The sequence below is a fragment of the Pyrus communis genome, chromosome 15, assembly GCF_963583255.1.
Source record: "Pyrus communis chromosome 15, drPyrComm1.1, whole genome shotgun sequence".
Taxonomy (NCBI): domain Eukaryota; kingdom Viridiplantae; phylum Streptophyta; class Magnoliopsida; order Rosales; family Rosaceae; genus Pyrus; species Pyrus communis.
In genome coordinates, this window is record NC_084817.1 from 2353616 (window position 1) to 2366260 (window position 12645).

Below are 12645 nucleotides of genomic sequence, written 5' to 3' on the forward strand. Positions count from 1 at the left end.
ATAGTGAAGAATTTGAGTATGTAGTAAGAAACCCCAGAGATGGCAAAAAATTTGTGAATCTCTTATTCCAAGCCCTTGGGGCTTGTTTTAGACCATATAAGGACTTGTGTAATTGACACACATGTGTTGAATGTTGAGGATCCAAAAAACCAGGGGGCTGAGACATGTATACTTCTTCTTGTAATATGCCATGAAGAAAGACATTCTTCACATCTAATTGTCTAAGTGACTAACCAAAGTGAGCAGCAAGAGTTAATACTAACTTGACTGTAGTTGGTTTAACCACAAAACTGAAGGTTTCTCCATAATTTATACCCTCCTCTTGATTAAAACTTTTGGCAACTAGTCTTGCTTTATACCTGGAAATGGTGCCATCGACATTTTTTTTAATCTTATAAACCCACTTACACCTTACAAGATTTTTATGTAGAGGAAGAGGAACAATGAACCAAGTACCCTGAGAATGAAGAGCTGAAAGTTCCTCTTTCATTGCTGATAACCACACATAAGATTTCAAGGCTGACTTATATGTTGTAGGCTTTGTTTGAGACAAATCCACTAACTGATCATCTTGAAGAATTGAGAGAAATACCTTTTTCTTAGATATCCCACTTTTAGATTGAGTCTGCATTGAATGTGTATTTAGTGTTGGAATTGGTAATATAACCTGTAAAATTTCAGGAGAAAAACCAATAGGATCTTCAGATTGCTCAGAATAAGACTGAGAAGTACTTGCATGAGCCACAGGGTGAGGAGAGGATAATGATTGAGAAGAACTTGCTGATATTGTTGGGATTGCAGTAATGAGTTGTGTATTGGAACTGTGAGTATCATTGGTATCTGAAGAATGAGAACCAACAATATTTGGCATAACAGTATGACTAGGGACTACAGTATTCTGATGAGTGACAGACATATTTGGAGACTGTGATACAACAAATGATGGAGAAGACTTGGAACACAAAGGAACTGAACATTTTGAAAGCAAACTAGTATATGGAAATTTAGTTTCATCAAATATAACATGTCTGGAAACATATACCCTCTTATGAGATACTTCATAACAAATATACCCTTTATACTTAGTAGCATAACCCGGAAATATCCATTTTATGGTCTGAGGTTGAAGTTTGGTACTATTATAGCGTCTGAGTAGTGGAAAACATGAACACCCAAAAATTCTTAAATGAGTGATATCAAGAATGAAATTAAACAACAATTCAAATGGTGATTTGTTGTTTAAGGTTGAGGTAGGCATTCTATTAATAAGATAAACAACCACTTGACAAGCAAAAAACCAAAACTGTGGAGGTAATGAAGCAGTTTGTAAAAGTGTGATAGAGGTTTCAATGATATGTCTATGTTTGCTTTTAGCTAGACTATTTTGTTCCAGAGTATGAGGATAAGACAATTGATATTTGATTCCTTTATCAAGAAGAAATGTTTGAAATGTTTTACTAATATATTCCCCTCCCCTATCACTTTGTAGGGTTTTAATGGTAGTTGTAAAATGGTTCAAAACAAAATTGTAGAAACCAACAAAGATAGAACAAACATCATTTTTATTGCTGAGAGGAAAATCCAACAATATCTAGTGCTTTCATCAATGAATGTCACATAGTATCTGAAACCTTCAACAGAAATACATGGAGAGGGACCCTAGACATCAGTATGTACAACTTCAAAGGGGGTAACAAATTTTGATACAGAAGCAACAAATGGTAGTTTACAAAATTTACCTTCCAGACAAGTGGAACAAATCACAGGTGATGAATCAAATGTAACAGACACTTTACATTGTATTACAATGGAAGACACTATAGAGTTTGATGGATGCCTTAATCTACTATGCCAAAGTGTAGAAGATACTTGTTGTCCAAGAAATGCCACTGGAGATCGAGTTGATGAAGATGATGCAGATGCTGATAGTGGAATTGGATACAACCCATCATTGCAAAGCCCCTCGAACATTATCTTCCTTGTGGACTTGTCCTGAATCCAAAAACAGAAAACATCATACATCAACCAGCAATTATTGTCCAGACATAATCGATGTACAGATAACAAATTTTGTGTTAATCTAGGAACATATACGATAGAATGTAATTGTAGTGGTTTGATTGTAGTTGGAATACTGGAAGAACCAATATGTGAAATGGATAAACCTGCACCATTAGCTGTTTGAATCAGAGGATGGATAGGGAGTAGCCAAGGAAAGATTATTCTGATCAGGCGTCATATGTGATGTAGCCCCTGAATCAGTGAACCAAAACTGCTGAGGAGGTGTACTTGGAACGACAGAATTTGAGATAGTGTTGACATGCATAGCAGTAAGTGAAGAATTTTGAACATTGGAGTTTCTGTAAAGACAAAACTGCATGTAAAGACAAAACTGCACACTATGATTCTTTTTACCACATATTTGACAACCTTGAACAGTTGCAGTATTCGAATTCCTGAACCTGCAAATATCAGCCAAATGCCCATATTTACCACAAATTTGACAGGTAGTGTTAAACTGGCTTTGCTGAGATGGTGGTGAATTTCCAAGAATACTAGGAGCATTATTGATGTAACTAAATTTGTTATTCACAAACCTAGGCTGTGAATTGTTGTAAAATTTCCCCTGCCCTTGTTCTTGTTAAAATTTGGCTTATAACCAGAAGCGTTATAGAACCTGGATTGAGAACCATAAGAATTATTCTGAAAAAAATTCTCAAATTTAGATTGATCAGCAAAATTATACTGTCGATCATAACTTGAATTCTTAGAATCATTACCACCATTCTTGGTAACCATTGCATTTAAGAAAAGAGTGGCAGCCACATTTTCAATCATTGCTTCCTCAGCAAGTAACTGAGAGAGAAGATCCTTCATTGAGATAACATTTTTTATTCCTTGAATTATAGACCTTAAAGTATTATACTCAGAAGAAAGACCATTCAGAGTTAATATCACAATATCATCATCCTCAAATGTTATTGCAGTAGCAGAAAGATAATCACGAGCCTCTTTGATTCTTTGTAAATATTGAGAAATTGAATCAGTAACTTTCTTGATGTTTTGCAATTCAGATTGCATCTGAAAGATTGTTGTACGAATAACAATGGAAAATTGCTCATTGAGACGAGTCTACAAGTCACGAGCACTGGTACTTCCAATTGCACAAGAAAATGCGGAAGGATACAAAGTGGCAGTGATTAACTGCATGAGTGCCCTATCATGCATCTTCCAAATCTTGAAGGTATCAGTCTCAATTGAATTCCCAGATGCAATGGAATCAAACAGTGAAGGACAAGGGTTGGTGCCATCGACAAAACCCATTATGCCATGACCTTCCAAAAGTAATTCCATCTGGAAATTTCACACAAGATAGTTGGAATCATCCAGTTTGACAGTAACAGATGAAGAAACTATCAATATAAGAGAGGTAATAGTAGATTGAAGGATCTGAAGTTGTGTAGGTGCACTATAGCTTCAAATAAGAGAAAAACCCAGATGCAAATTCTCAGAAAAATTAAACTAAACACCTGGAGTGCACAAGAATATGCACAAGGAACCAAGAAATATAGAGATATCAAGAACCCAAGAAACGTGAGAAAGGGGAGCTGATCATAGATAGAGAGCGGAAACAGAGAAATCCAAGATCGAAGAACCGTCGAGCACGAAGCCTTGCGGCGATTGATACCATGTAACTATGAAGAGCTTACTGTATCTTGCAGAAAAAGAAAGAAGGAGATAGAGAGAGAAGTAGAAATTTAGAGAGAGAGAATGTTCAGTTTATTAATGATTCACAAACTTAGTACAAGATGGTTACACATGCTGGTTATATACCAGACTAGGTAGCTTACTAACTAAGCCACACACTCAACTCACAATCTATTGAGATTTGTCATTCTATCTAACCATTAGATCATAAGATCATTGTTGGAAGCTAACCAGCTCCTGGAGTCAAGGGGTCGAAGGTGGCAAAGAGCTTCTGAGCAAAATGTGCTGTCTACATCGAAGAAGGAAGAAGAAGAAAATGAAGGGTTGGCCTCCAATGGCTAGTTTTTTGTTGTTTAAATGTGTGAGTGACAAATGTACACTTCAGATTAGATCATTTAAATCCCAATGAGACAAATGTACACTCCAGATTAGATCATTTAAATCCCAATGAAGGGCTAGGATTTAATATGGAGTAGTAAGGTAATTTTAGTGTTTAAATATTGTCTAATCACCAACTCTTTTACACAAGTATGGGTGATGGAAATATACCATACCCTTACACATTTTCTTTACTTAATGAAGTATGGTTGCTGCATTTTTTCTGCACAACCTTGCAGTTGAAAACCACACTCCAATATCCTCTTAATTCTCTGCCATTCTACAAATAAGAAACCGATCCAAAAATTATAACCAAAAATCATCCAAACAAACAAATTGTATCATGGCCTCAGAGCTCAGTTTTCTGATCTGAAAACTTTCTGGGCGTAATCTATGCAAGTTAAGACTTTTGGGAGCACCAACGAAGTGTCCTAAAAAACAACAACTGACAAACAATTCTAAAAATGAAGGGATCCAGCAGTAGCAGTAAGCTAAAAGCTCCAGTCTTTGATGGGGAGAATTATGATTTTTGGAGAATAAGAATGACAACCATTTTCAAATCCTATGATCTATGAGATATGGTTCAACATGGGTATGAACTACCTGAGATGGAGATCGATGCTCTAGAGGAGGATTTCACAGAAACACAACTCAAAACACTGAAGCAGAATCGAATGGAGGATGCTAGAGCACTTGGAATCATTCAAGGTGTTGTCTCAGACACCATTTTCCCAGGATAGCAAATGAAGAGACTGCTAAGGGAGCTGATTGTTGTTTTCCTTCTTCATGCTAGAATATGTTTAGTATAATGGCACAAGTAAGGGTGTCGAATCCACAGGGACTAATTGGACCTATATAATCACTTGTTTTGCAAGAACTCTAGAGAAATAAAACTAATCAATGTAGGCAGATTTGTTGTTGTAACTTGAAAGCATAAGGAAATGAAGTAAACACAAAATGAATGAATCAACAGCTAATAAAATGAGATAGTACCAATGGAGATGAAGCTAGGGATTCGATTTTACCATTGCTAACCCAAGGCCATGCTTGTTGAATCAGATTATACTCATCCATCTACCTATTTCTTGAGTTTGTTTCACTTAGATATGATCAACCATATGATGTGTGGATTTGATCAAATGTCTCTAATCATGAGCCTAATTGTGATGTGCAACTTTGGTTCCTAATCAAGAATATATAGTGCACAAGAAACTTTCACAAAACCAAAGGGAACACTCGGCAGGATGTTTGCAAAACATTCCCTTCATTCATTCACATATCCACCAAGATTATGCATGATGTGTGCTTTAATCTTGGCTAAACAACCTGTGGTTAATTCAAATGATGATCAAGCATTAAAATCAACACACTAAGTCACAATTAAAACGGAGAATGAAACAAGAAATAGATAGATTAAATGAGAATTCTGAATTAACTACATGGCAATCTTGCAAGGCTACATCGAATCCCTAGAGAGAGATTAGTTACACTTCATGTTTACAAAAGGTTTGACATAAAAATATATAACATGAGTGAACATAGGATTAAGAAGAAAGAACCCTTGAAGCAAAACTGATGTCGAAATCCCTTAAGAGTTGCCTTCGGTGTGGGTGCTCCAAGTGTGTTGTAAATGAAGGTGGAGTGGCTAAGGTTGAATGGTTTCTGCGAATGGGAGAGTGTATGGAATGGAATGAAGCCAAGAAGAGATTGTGTAGAAATGGAAGGGGATTTGCGGCAAAGGGGAAGATTGGATGTGTTTGTGGTGTCTTGTGTATGAAAATGAGATGAGATTTTTGTGTATGAATGCATGGGTTTTTATAGGGGGAATGGGCGAATATGTGGGTGATTGTTTAAGAGTGAATGTGGTTGTTATGATTGAGAGTGCATGTGGATGAAATAATGATGGAAAAAGAGCTAGGTTGTTGGTGTGTGAATGCATGTGTTGAATTGGTGGTGCAATGATGAAAGAGTAAGTGCATGTGTGTGTGAATGGTGGTGCAATGATGAAAGAGTAAGTGCATGTGTGTGTGAATGGTGGTAGCTAGGGTGAATTATGATGAATGCATGTGGAATAAAGATGGAGAAGGTGGTGTAATGATGAAGGAGTAAGTGCATGTGTGTGTGAATGGTGGTGCAATGATGAAAGAGTAAGTGCATGTGTGTGTGAATGGTGTTTCTTGATGATTTTGGGGTTGTGATGCATGTGAATGCATGTGGCTAAGGGTTGTTGATTGGGCTAGAGGTTTTGCATGGCTCAAAGGATTGTTTGATTGGGCTAGGCCCTTTGTTTTATGTCCAAAGTGCATACAAGGCTTTCAAATTCGTCCAACACTTTGGCTCCAAGCATATGCTATCCATTCCAAGCCCAATTTTGCTCCAAAATGCTCCAAAATGCATCTTTTTGCTTCCTTAGCCATATGAACCTAAAAACACACGAAAATGGCTTAAACTACTAAAACAATTATGAATTAACAACATAGATGCACGAAAACAAGCTAAGTAAGTCGCCAAAATATGCTCCTATCAAATTCCCCCACACTTAGCTTTTGCTAGTCCTCGAGCAAAACAAAATAATAACAAATAAACAAAACGACACTAAACAAGTAAAACACAACCTAAACCTTCCAACAACCGTCTTAGGGATTTCCAATGCACATGACAAGTTAAAAATCATTATTCTCACAGATTTTAGCCATCTTTACACTTAAGTACATTCTTAATCATAGTCACCACATACTAGTTCACAATTAAGCAATTAAAACACATTTCAAATGTAGTAACATGCTTTAGAGAATTTACTCAATTCCTTACTAGAATGCACTCTATTTTCACACAGATTTTCTGACTACACACCCTACACTAGTTATATGTGAGAGATTGATGCAAACATGAAAGATTAGTATCTCACATATGTTATAACAAAGAAAGCATTTTCTGGATTTACGATAATGACATGAATATGATCTCATGAATGGAATGCTACTACTTAGAATGAGAACCAGTGATTCCATAAGCTCATATCAAATCCAAACTCCACATTATTGAACACATAACGATCAAGATAGAAGTCAAAGGGGTGTAACGGGGCTAGGGTACTGGTTAACAATGAAAGGTGAAGGATAAACAAACATTCTTAAAGCAATAGTGAGCAAAGTATTGAATTAGGCACTTAGAATTCCCTTTAGAGCGCGGAAAACAACTTTTAGACTAATAGGGGAAATTCAAACAACTCTTATTTTTCTTTTCTTTTTCATTTTTTTTTTCAATTTTTTTTTTTTTTTTTTTTTTAGCCGTGCCTATGGCACAACAACTCTCATCAATAATCCTTCCCCCACACTTATTTTCTGCAACATATTAATCAAAAAGGAATTCATTTTCCGTCATGCTTACTATGCTTTAAGAACAAAGGCATGGATGGTCCTATTCTAGGCTAGGTAAGGATAACATGGGTTAACAAAGAACATAGGTTAAACAAGGCTCAAAGGGGTTAAAACTTACAACAAATACGAAATATGGGAAGTAAGGCTATTTGGCTATGGTGGCAACTACACAACTTTATCTTGATATATGTTATGCAATTCAATGTCATGCTTTGAATGAAATGGATATAAGTTCTAGCATTTAGTTCTATCATGATACAATTGCATTCTAAGTAGCAACCAAGCAAGGAATAATGAGATCATGCAACAACTTTAGAAAACAAAGAATCACAGAAAATAACTCTCCAAAGAAGGTAATGGCTCGAGTCTCACAGGGTTGTAGCGTTTGTTTGAGTTCCTTCCTTCAAGCATGTCACAAAATTTTTATTTTTATTTTTTATGATTGCATGTGAAGTCATACATTATAACCATAACCAAGCATATACCAAGAGTAAATCAAACTTTCATCTATGTTTATAACTCTCTTTAACAGTCATGCAATTACAAACCAAATCCTTATCATTGTGTTGGAAGGTACTCTAAGACACAAACACACAAAAACGACTTAAAACACTCTTTTTAGGCTTTTCAAAACATGTTTTTTTTTTTTTAAAAAATTTTTATGTGATTTTCGGAGTTATAAAAACAAAACATTCTAAAACACAACTTAAAACCATTTAAAACAGCAAGGAACAACACTTGAAGTTATGGGTGATAAAATTCAACGAATTTGCATCAACAAACTTAGTTACCCCCCCCACACTTAAATCAAACATTGTCCTCAATGTTTTAAGCATAGATTCACACAAAACATAAGTAAACACACAAACAGCACTAAACATACTAAACATGGCAGAATGTAACTAACAAAGAGAAGAGTTTAGGGACGCAAATCTGGTTATAGAGTGTAAATTCCATCTTCTCCTTGGTAATTGCATTGAGGCATTGATCTTTGTGATTCCACAGGCTTACTCTTGAACTGGTTTCCGCCCATCGTTGATTTTCCTTTGTGCTACTCTTGAACTGGGCAGCAGGATTCTTTTGGTCTTCCCCGAAGGTCTGAGCTTCCTCCTTTTATCTGTTTCTTTGTTCAATCTTCGCAGAAGTGGTCCCTTCTCTGGAAGTGTATCAACCGTTGAAGATGACTACTCGAGAGCAACGCTAGGTAAGCAATCAGGAATAGATTCCAGGCAGTTGGCTCCAGAACAGAAGACTGACTCCAAGTGCCGGCTGATTGCTTCTTTCACTTTGCCATGCGAGTAAGAACAAGGACAAAGAAAAAGATAGGGAAAGAGCATGATATGAGATACTTTTGCTTTTGACCTTGATGATATGAGATACCTTTGCTTTTGAAGAAGCGGTGAATGAATCAACACACTTCAATCCGCCGTTTCCTCCTGGGTTATCTGTACTCCAGGCATATGGTATCATCTTTGGGGAAGAAGAAAGAATTGAGTATTTCGAAAGGCTTTGCTGGGAGTGCGCCCTCAGAGGTGAGGGAGAGTTGGGCATTTTCTTCAGGTTTTCCTTGCCATAAAAGACGAAGGTCGACATATATAGAGATAATATCAAGTGGTGGTACTGTTCTTTTACCATTGTCGACAAACATTTTGATCCCGTAAATCTGGCTTTTTGAAATAGCAGGCGCCTCTTCGATTTCTGAACGACGCCCCTTCGATTTCTGAGCAGGCGCCCCTTTGCTTTCTGAACGACACGTAGTAGTGCGGATGCGGCTCCTTTTGACAAAGCTGCACGCGTTTTCTGAAAAGCAGAGAAAGCGTCGCCGGACTTTGCGCCTGTCGGCTAAAGATGTGTAGTTGCGATGATGGCCTCCATGTGTTTTCTGAAAAGAAGAAATCTTTTGACAAAGTTGAACACGTCTTCTGAAAAGCCGAGAAAGCGTCGCCAAAATTACGCCGGAAATTCCGGCTTTTTGAATCGGTGGACGCGTCGCCTTGGCTTTTTATAGAGGTATCGATCACCGCCAACAAACACACTCTGAAGATTTCCCATTCTTGAAAATTGACTCCGGCCCTTTGAAATTTAACTTCATCCCTTCTCTTTGAACACTTTTGAAAAATGGCAAACCCATCGAACCTTAGCTTGGAATTGAGCCTTAGCAGTGATACGGGCGCGCCGCGTCAAGGTAACGTATGGCGCCCTTCTTTCTTATCTTCTAACGGTCTTCTTACAGGTGAAGACTCCATGATGCAGGACGCCACAACAGCTACAATAGTAGCTAGGAACCTCCTCACTCCAAAAGATAGTAGGCTGCTGTCAGGACGGTCCGATGAGTTGGCCGTTCAAGAGTCCCTCGCACTTAGTGTTCAGTGTGCGAGTTCTGTGTCCAACATGGGCCAACGCCTGCTTGCCCGCTCCCGTCAGGTGGAATCATTGATGGCAGAGGTGGAAAGTCTTAAGCAAGAGATCCAGCAGCTTAAGTACGAGAATAGAAGTTTGCATGTGCTTGCAAATAACTATTCGTCGGGCATGAAGAGGAAGTTTGATGAGCTGCAAGAATCTGAGGGTCAAATTCACAGTGACCGTCAAAGGCTTGCGGCTTATCTCCAGAGGCACCTTTTTCCTGGGTCATCCAGCGCTTGGCCAAGTATTGAGGCTTGGAATGCTCTAGCTCCGATGCCTTCCGCTCCGATGGCTTCCGCTCCGATGCCTCCCGCTTCTATGCCTCGTAGTGGGGCTTCACGTAAACAAACTTTGTGAAGCTCTATCTTTCTCCATGTTTAGTATCTTTTTTTTTATTTTTTATTTTATTTTATTTTTTTAATCAAATCAAACGGCATGGAATTTTTCTTTGAATGGAGGGTGGTATTTGAAATGATCCGGTAATGGTTTAAATTCTAGAGTGGATGCCTGAATCATTAACAACATATTAGTATAAAAGAAAATTGAAATTCGGGGAGACGGCTTACCTTTGTGCTCCGACATGAATTTACAAATAAACACCCATTCGAAAGTTATGACATGTCCCGTGTCATAAAACCCTTTTTCATAGCAACCCAATAGTTTGTCTACAAACATAGCCCTCATATACATTCGTATTAGTAAGCAAAAACACACTTAACCACAACTAACACAAGGCAAGTAGGCAAAGAATATGGAATGGTGACAACATAAACACAAAATGAGGAAAGAACACAAACCACACTAGGTTGCCTCCTAGTAAGCGCTTTATTTAATGTCTAGGCAAGACATGGTAGCGTGTTCACGGTGTTGTAAACTCAAGAAAATCTACAACCCGATAAACTTGCTCTTCCTCCACTTTCTCCAAATATGGTTTCAATCGCTGCCCATTGACTTTAAAAGAGGTGCCATTCTTCATGTTCTCTATCTCCACAGCTCCGTGGGGAAATGTTTGCAGCACCTTAAATGGTCCCACCCACCTAGACTTCAATTTACCTGGAAAAAGTCTCAAACGTGAGTCATACAACAGTACTTTCATACCTTGGTGAAACTCCTTCCGTAGGATGGCCTTGTCATGATAGAGCTTAGTCTGTTCCTTGTAGATTTTGGCATTCTCATATGCTTCATTTCTGAGTTCTTCCAACTCATTAAGTTGGAGCTTCCTTGCTATTCCAGCATCCTTGTAATCAAAGTTAAACTTCTTGATGGCCCAATATGCACGGTGTTCAAGCTCCATTGGCAAATGACAAGCTTTCCCAAACACAAGGCGATAAAGACTCATGCCAATGGGGGTCTTATATGCTGTTCTATATGCCCATAGTGCATCATTCAACCTCAGTGACCAATCCTTCCTTGCAGGGCTTACGCTCTTCATCAAAATGTTCTTGATCTCCCTATTGCTAATCTCCACTTGTCCTGAGGTTTGAGGATGGTACGGGGTTGCCACTTTGTGGTTGATGTTGTACTTCTTCATCAAGGATTCAAAGGGTTTGTTGCAGAAATGGCTGCCACCATCACTAATAATAGCTCTTGGGGTTCCAAACCTACAAAAAATCACATCTTTAAGAAAATTCAAAACAACCTTATGATCATTAGTTATTGTAGCAATGGCTTCAACCCATTTGGATACATAATCTACTGCCACTAATATGTATAAGTAACCAAAAGAGGATGGAAATGGTCCCATGAAATCGATTCCCCAAACATCAAAGAGCTCCACCACCAAAATGTTGTTCAATGACATCTCATTTCTTCGGCTAATGTTCCCCATTTTCTGGCACCTATCACACTTAGAACAAAAATCAAAAGCATCTTTGAATAAAGTAGGCCAAAAGAAACCAGATTGTAAAACCTTTAGAGATGTCTTTTTGGCACCAAAATGTCCTCCACATGCCAATGTATGGCTGAACGTTAGAATGCTTTGTTGCTCACTCTCTGGGACACACCTCCTAATGATTTGGTCAGGGCAATATTTAAACAAATATGGTTCGTCCCAAACGTAGTGCTTTACCATGGCAAGGAACTTCTTTCTTTCCTAAAAAGAAAGATCATTTCTAATTATACCACAAACAAGATAATTAACAAAATCAGCATACCACGGTTCTTTTTCTTGAATAACAAGGAGTTGTTCATCTGGAAATGATTCATTTAGAGGCAAAGGTTGTCCAACTCCATGGTTTTCATTGAGCCGTGACAAATGGTCAGCCACAACATTATCACTTCCCTTCTTATCTCGAATTTCCAAGTCAAACTCTTGTAGTAAGAGTATCCATCTAATTAAGTGTGGCTTAGCATCCTTTTTTGCCATCAAGTACCTAAGGGCTGCATGATCAGAAAACACAATAACTTTAGATCCAACAAGATATGACCGAAACTTCTCTAAGGCAAAAACAATAGCAAGCAACTCCTTTTCAGTTGTGGAATAGTTAAGTTGAGCATCATTTAGAGTCTGGCTTGCATAGTAGATCACGTGTGGGAGCTTGTTCACCCTTTGCCCTAAAACTGCACCAATAGCATAGTCAGAGGCATCACACATTAATTCAAAAGGTAAAGACCAATATGGTGCCATAATAATAGGGGTTGAGGTTAATTCATGTTTCAAAGTATTGAATGCATCCATACAAGCTTTATTAAAATGAAATACAACATCTTTAGCTAACAGATTGCATAATGGACGAGTGATCATTGAAAAGTTCTTAATGAAACGACGATAAAAACC